The following is a 7,916-nucleotide window of genomic DNA, read 5'->3' as shown; positions in this document are numbered from 1 at the left end:
TTTTTTCCGGCTCTCTTTTCTATCTTATATTTTTCGTTTTTAATTATGTTTTTAATTTTGTCATTAATATATTCTTATTAATTATGATTTATAGTCTCGGGTGGGACCCATGTGATGGGGTCATGGGTGTGGGCCTCTGTGCGGGTTGCTGTCTCAGCATCGTCTAGAGCTGCTTGTATTTTCTTATCTTTCTGCAGCTTTCTTTTCTATCTAATATTTTTCTCCTTTAATTATGTTTATAATTAATTATGTTATTAATATGTTATTTCTTTTCATTATGTCTTTTCAGAATTTAATTATGTTATTTTTTTTTAATTATGTATTTAGGTTTTTAATTATTTTATTAACATGTTATTTCTTTTTATTATGCCTTTTCAGATTTTTATTTTATTATTTCATTTTAATTATGTTTCTTTAATATTTATTTATGTTATTTCTTTTTAATTATGTTTTTATGTTTTTAGGTTTGTTATTAATATATTATTATTAATTTTAATTTTTAAGCATTAGGTAGGACCCATGAGATGAAACGGACTGTTGTTTCAGCAGCATGCATAACTACTCCTATTTTCTTATCTTTCAGCAGCTCTCTTTTATATTACTCATATTTTTCTTCTTTAATTATGTTTTTAATTATATTTTTAATTATGTTATTAATATGTTATTTCTTTTTATTATGTCTTTTCAGAATTTAATTATGTTATTTCTTTCTAATTATGTATTTATGTCTTTTATTATTTTATTAACATGTTATTTCTTTTTATTATGCCTTTTCAGACTTTAATTATGTTATTTCTTTTTAATTATGTTCTATTTTATATATTTTCTTTCTTTATCTTACTTTCTCCTTAGCTTCTTCTTTTCCAGTATAGATCATCGAGGAATGGATTCATCTGCGGTCGGAAACATCGTTGCATGGCTCGAATCATCATCGATTTTTACACGCGAATACGAGAAGAATAGGAAGAACGTCGGCGGGCACAGGCGTGAATGTTCACGGTGTGGATAAAAGTGTTATGGGGGACTTCGTTTTACATGTAAGTAAATTCGATTTATCTCGCGAATGCGATTTTTGGAGTACAGTTACCGTTTTTCTAACACTCTCGATTAAAAATCCATGGGTATAGGCTACTATGCTGGCTGCTATTGCTTTTATTGATTGCTTTTCTTTCTCTAGATCTCATCTTTTATATCTCATATTTTGTATCTTTCTGTTCTTATTTTTCAGGGATCATCGAGCAATATTGTGATGTGCGCGAGGATCTCGTCTATCTTTTCTTTTCTTTCTCATATTTTCTCCGTTTCTTCGTTTTCTCCGGTCTGGATCACCGATTCATCATCGATTTTTACGCGCGATTACGGGAAGGATAGGAAGAACACTGGCGTGCGTGTCGGCGTGCACAAGCGTGAGTGTTCTCGGGCGCGAATAAACTTCGTTTGATAGCTCGTATCGAAAACGCGGATTTAGAGTAGAGTCACCGTTTTTCTAACACTCATGTGAATGTACGCGGGCGCGACTTAAAAGTCCTACCGGGGACTTCGTTTATATTTGCTCGAATATTCGATTAGATTACCTCGCGAACGCGTTTTTTTAGAGTAGAGTCACCGTTTCCCGAACACTTGCGTGGGTGTCCGGGCGCGATTAAAAGTCCTATCATGGACTTCCGTTTAGTGTTGAAATTCGGGGTGCGCGAACGGCTTGCCTTGTAGTGCTGTACATGTAGTTAGCCGATGTTATGATGATCCTCTTATTTGTAAGCGGGGGAAAATCCCTCGACCAAATAACATCGAAAGTCAAAATACCGGTTAACTTATGTCACTTTGGATTTCAACTTAGAGTCAACGTTATTCTAACACTCACGTGAGTGTTCGCGTGCGCGATTAAAAGTCCTACCGGGGATTTCGTTTTGTTTACTCGAATATTCGATTAGTTTATTTAGAATAGAGTCACCGTTTTCCGAACACTTGCGTGGGTGTCCGGGCGCGTTTAAAAGTCCTATCATGGACTTCCGTTTAGTGTTGAAATTCGGGGTGCGCGAACGGTGTCACTTAGTAGTGCAGTACATGTAGCTGATTGACATTATGACGATCATGTTATTTGTAAGCGGGGGAAAATCCCTCCATCAAATATCATCGAGAGTTATAATACCGGTTAACTCATGTCACTTCGGATTTCAACTTAGAGTCACCGTTATTCTAACACACACGTAAATGTTCGCATGCGCGATTAAAGGTCCTAACGTGGACTTCGTTTTATTTCTTCAATATTTCTATTAGATTACTTCGCGAATTTGGATAGAACAGTAGAATCTACGTAATTATAACACACGTGAGTGTCGCGAACGCGATTAATGCGCTTTGATTGTTCGAAATTCGGAAGCACGAATTCAGATGTGCATAATAATCCATTATGCCTGAGGCGAGTGTGTCGAACGGTAAAGCTCTCTGTAAGTGGGGTCCCTGTAGCTAAGGCTATATACCTCCTGTTAGCTAAGTCGCCCTAGATATCCGAAGCGGAAGGCATAAGGGATCGGTATCGCGGAACGCGGATTTTAGAGTAAATTAGAATCACCGTTAGCCCGTGGGTCTCCATTTGCAGCAACTTCCACGTAGTGAGACCTGGGTCGGTATTACTTGCATACACTAATTATAAGTTCTTTAACGCAAGTATTACTGAGCGAATGGCTGCATATTTTTTTATTTTTCCAATATCTTTTTAATCGAATTCCAACTGAACATTAATATTTTTCCCCTTTATATAGCTAATAATACTTCAAAAGAAGAAATATGGCAGAAATCTATTGTACAATAATTTTTTCGGAAAAACGAAAAGGAAATTTTTCTATCTCTCTTTTATGTCCACTGTCATTTCTATTTATTCTTATTTACTCTCATTAAATATCATTTATATATCTCGGGTGGGACCCACGGGAGGGGCCTGTGGGTGAGGGCTTCTGTGCGGGTTGCTGTCTCAGCATCATATAGAACTGTTTCTCTTGTCTTATCTTTTTTGGGCTTTCAATTCTTCTCTTTCTGGGGCTCTCTTTTCTTTTTCCGGCTCTCTTTTCTATCTCATATTTTTCTTTTTCAATTATGTTTTCTTAATATTTATTTATGATGTTTCTTTTTAATTATGTTTTTAATTATGTGTTTAATTATGCTTTTAATTATGTTTTTATTTATATTTCTAATTATGTATTTATTTATGTTTTTAATTACGGTTTTAATTATGTTTTTAATATATTCTTATTAATTATGATTTATATGTTTCAGGTAGAACCCATGGAATGGTACATGCTGCTTCTCTTTCCGTTTCTTTTTCTAGGTCTCTTATCTATTTATATATTTTTATGTTCTATTTGTATTTTATATATGTATATATATATTATTTTATCTCATATATTTTTTTGTTCTTTTATTTCCTCTTTATTTTTTTCTTTTACAGTATAGGTCATCGAGGGATAGGTTCATCAGCGGCCGGATGATTCGTCGCATGGCGAGATTCATCATCGATTTCTACGCGCGAATACGGGAAGGACAGGAAGAACACTGGCGCGCGTGTCGGTTGGCACAGGCGTCGGTGTTCTCGGGCGCGATTATATTACGTTTGATTGTTCGAATCGAAAACGCGTATTGTAGAGTAGAGTCATCGTTTTTCTAACACTCGTGTGGGTGTTCGGGCGCGATTAATGGTCCTACCGTGGACTTCGTTTGATTTTTTGCAAATTTCGATGGGGGTACTTCGCGAATTCCGGCTTAACAGTAGAATCTACGTAATTATAACACACACGTGAGTGTCGCGACGCGATTAGTATTTCTAAGGAGTGCGCTTTGTTTGTTCGAAATTCGGATAGCACGAATTCGGATGTGCTTAATAATCCGTTATGTCTGAAGCGGACGGTGCAAAAGGTGGAGCTATCTGTAAGAGGTGTGTTGTAGCTAAGCTACGCATACCCTGTTAGTTAAGAAGCCAGTGCATTGAAGCGGAAAGGTATCGCGGATCGGTATCGCGGAACGCGGATTTTAGAGTAGAGTCACCGTTAGCCCGTGGGTCTCCACATGCAGCAACTTCCACGTAGTGAGACCTGGGTCGGTATTACTTGCTAAGTCTAATTGTTAATTTTTAAATGCAAGTATTACTGGGCGAATGGCTGCATATTGTATTACTTTTCCAAAATATTTTCAAACTAATTCCAACTAATCATTAACATATTTTCGTTTTATATAGCTAATAATACTTCAAAAGAAGAAATTTAACAGAAATATATTATACAATAATTTCTTAGACAAACGAAAAGGAAATTTTTCTATCGCACTTTTTTGTCTGCTGCCATTTCTATTTATTCTTATTTACTCTCATTAATTATCCTTTATATATCTCGGGTGGGACCCATGGGTGGGGCCCATGGGTGAGGGCCTCTGTGCGGGTTGCTGTCTCAGCATCGTGTGGAGTTGTTTCTCTTTTCTTCTCTTTTTGGGGCTCTTTTTTCGTTCTCCGGCTCTCTTTACATTCTCCGGCACTCTTTACATTCTCCGGCACTCTTTTTATTATCCGGCTCTCTTTTCTATCTCATATTTTTATTTTTCAATTATGTTTTCAATTATGTTATCAATATGTTATTTCCTTTTAATTGTATTTTCTTAATATTTATTTATGCTGTTTCTTTTTATTTATATTTTTAATTATGTGTTCAATTATGTTTTTATTTATGTTTCTAATTATCTTTCTAATTATGTTTCTAATTATGCTTTAATTATGTTTTTAATATATTCTTATTAATTATGATTTAATTATGATATAATTAGCTTTAGGTAGGATCCATAGGATGATGCGGACTGGTGATTCAGTATGGTGTCGAGCTTCTTCTCTTTTCGTTTCTTCCTCTAACTTTCTTATCTATTTTTATATATTTATTTTCTATTTTATTTATTTTCTATTTATAATCTATGTATATATTATGTTTTATTTTATATATTTTTTTGATTTCTCTTATTTCCTCTTTATCTTTTTCTTTTACAGTATAGGTCATCGAGGGATAAGTTCATCTGCGGCCGGATGATACATCGCATGGCAGGATTCATCATCGATTTTTACGCGCGAATACGGGAAGGACAGGAAGAACACTGGCGCGCGTGTCGGCGGGCACAGGCGTCGGTGTTCTCGGGCGCGATTATATTACGTTTGATTGTTCGAATCGAAAACGCGTATTGTAGAGTAGAGTCATCGTTTTCCTAACACTCGTGTGGGTGTTCGGGCGCGATTAATGGTCCTACCGTGGACTTCGTTTGATTTTTTGCAAATTTCGATGGGGGTACTTCGCGAATTTCGGCTTAACAGTAGAATCTACGTAATTATAACACACACGTGAGTGTCGCGACGCGATTAGTATTTCTAAGGAGTGCGCTTTGTTTGTTCGAAATTCGGATAGCACGAATTCGGATGTGCTTAATAATCCGTTATGTCTGAAGCGGACGGTGCAAAAGGTGGAGCTATCTGTAAGAGGTGTGTTGTAGCTAAGCTACGCATACCCTGTTAGTTAAGAAGCCAGTGCATTGAAGCGGAAAGGTATCGCGGATCGGTATCGCGGAACGCGGATTTTAGAGTAGAGTCACCGTTAGCCCGTGGGTCTCCACATGCAGCAACTTCCACGTAGTGAGACCTGGGTCGGTATTACTTGCTAAGTCTAATTGTAAATTTTTAAATGCAAGTATTACTGGGCGAATGGCTGCATATTGTATTACTTTTCCAAAATATTTTCAAACTAATTCCAACTAATCATTAACATATTTTCGTTTTATATAGCTAATAATACTTCAAAAGAAGAAATTTAACAGAAATATATTATACAATAATTTCTTAGACAAACGAAAAGGAAATTTTTCTATCGCACTTTTTTGTCTGCTGCCATTTCTATTTATTCTTATTTACTCTCATTAATTATCCTTTATATATCTCGGGTGGGACCCATGGGTGGGGCCCATGGGTGAGGGCTTCTGTGCGGGTTGCTGTCTCAGCATCATATAAAGCTGTTTCTCTTGTCTTATCTTTTTGGGGCTCTTTATTCTTCTCTTTCTGGTGCTCTCTTTTCATTCTCCGGCTCTTGTTTCTATCTCATATTTTTCATTTTTAATCATGTTTTCAATTATGTTATTAATATGTTATTTCTTTTTAATTATGTATTCTTAATATTTATTTATGCTGCTTCTTTCTAATTATGTGTTTAATTATGTGTTTATGTTTTTAATTATGTTTCTAATTATGTTTTTAATATATTTTTATTAATTATAATTTTTAAGCTTTAGGTAGGAACCGTGGGATGGTACATGCTGCTTCTCTTTTCGTTTCTTTTTCTAGGTCTCTTATCTATTTATATATATTTATTTTCTATTTGTATTTTATATATGTATAGATATATTTTTTTGTTTTATATTTTTTTTTTGTTTTTTTATTTCCTCTTTATCTTCTTCTTTTTCAGGATAGATCATCGAGGGATATGTTCATCTGCGGCCGGATGATACATCGCATGGCAGGATTCATCATCGATTTTTACGCGCGAATACGGGAAGGACAGGAAGAACACTGGCGCGCGTGTCGGCGGGCACAGGCGTGGGTGTTCTCGGGCGCGATTATATTACGTTTGATTGTTCGAATCGAAAACGCGTATTGTAGAGTAGAGTCATCGTTTTTCTAACACTCGTGTGGGTGTTCGGGCGCGGTTAATGGTCCTACCGTGGACTTCGTTTGATTTTTTGCAAATTTCGATGGGGGTACTTCGCGAATTCCGGCTTAACAGTAGAATCTACGTAATTATAACACACACGTGAGTGTCGCGACGCGATTAGTATTTCTAAGGAGTGCGCTTTGTTTGTTCGAAATTCGGATAGCACGATTTCGAATGTGCTTAATAATCCGTTATGTCTGAAGCGGACGGTGCAAAAGGTGGAGCTATCTGTAAGAGGTGTGTTGTAGCTAAGCTACGCATACCCTGTTAGTTAAGAAGCCAGTGCATTGAAGCGGAAAGGTATCGCGGATCGGTATCGCGGAACGCGGATTTTAGAGTAGAGTCACCGTTAGCCCGTGGGTCTCCATTTGCAGCAACTTCCACGTAGTGAGACCTGGGTCGGTATTACTTGCATACACTAATTATAAGTTCTTTAACGCAAGTATTACTGAGCGAATGGCTGCATATTTTTTTATTTTTCCAATATCTTTTTAATCGAATTCCAACTGAACATTAATATTTTTCCCCTTTATATAGCTAATAATACTTCAAAAGAAGAAATATGGCAGAAATCTATTGTACAATAATTTTTTCGGAAAAACGAAAAGGAAATTTTTCTATCTCTCTTTTATGTCCACTGTCATTTCTATTTATTCTTATTTACTCTCACTAATTATCCTTTGTCCTTATCTCGGGTGGGACCCATGGGAGGGGCCCATGGGTGAGGGCCTCAGTGCGGGTTGCTGTCTCAGCATCTTGTCAAGGTGCTTCTCTTTTCTTATCTTTCTGCGGCCTTCTTTTCTGTCATATTTTTCTTTTTTAATTATTTCAATAATATACTCTTATTAATTATGATTTATAGTCTCGGGTGGGACCCATTGGAGGGGCCAATGGGTGAGGGCTTCTGTGCGGGCTCCTATCTCAGGATCGTGTTGAACTGCTTCTTTTTTCTTCTCTTTCTGGGGCTCTCTTTTCTTTTCCGGCTCTCTTTTCTATCTCATATTTCTCTTTTTTAATTATGTTTTAATTATGTTTTATTTGTTTTTAATTATGTTTTATTCATGTTTTATTTATGTTTTATTTATATTTTATTTATGTTTTTAATTATGTTTTTAATTATGTTTTTAATATATTTTTATTAATTATAATTTATAAGCTTTAGGTAGGAACTGTGGGGTGCATGCTGCTTCTCTT

Source organism: Vespa velutina, chromosome 1 (genome assembly GCF_912470025.1).
Source record: "Vespa velutina chromosome 1, iVesVel2.1, whole genome shotgun sequence".
Classification (NCBI taxonomy): domain Eukaryota; kingdom Metazoa; phylum Arthropoda; class Insecta; order Hymenoptera; family Vespidae; genus Vespa; species Vespa velutina.
The sequence above is the reverse complement of the archived record's forward strand: the minus strand, read 5'-3'. Positions refer to the sequence as shown.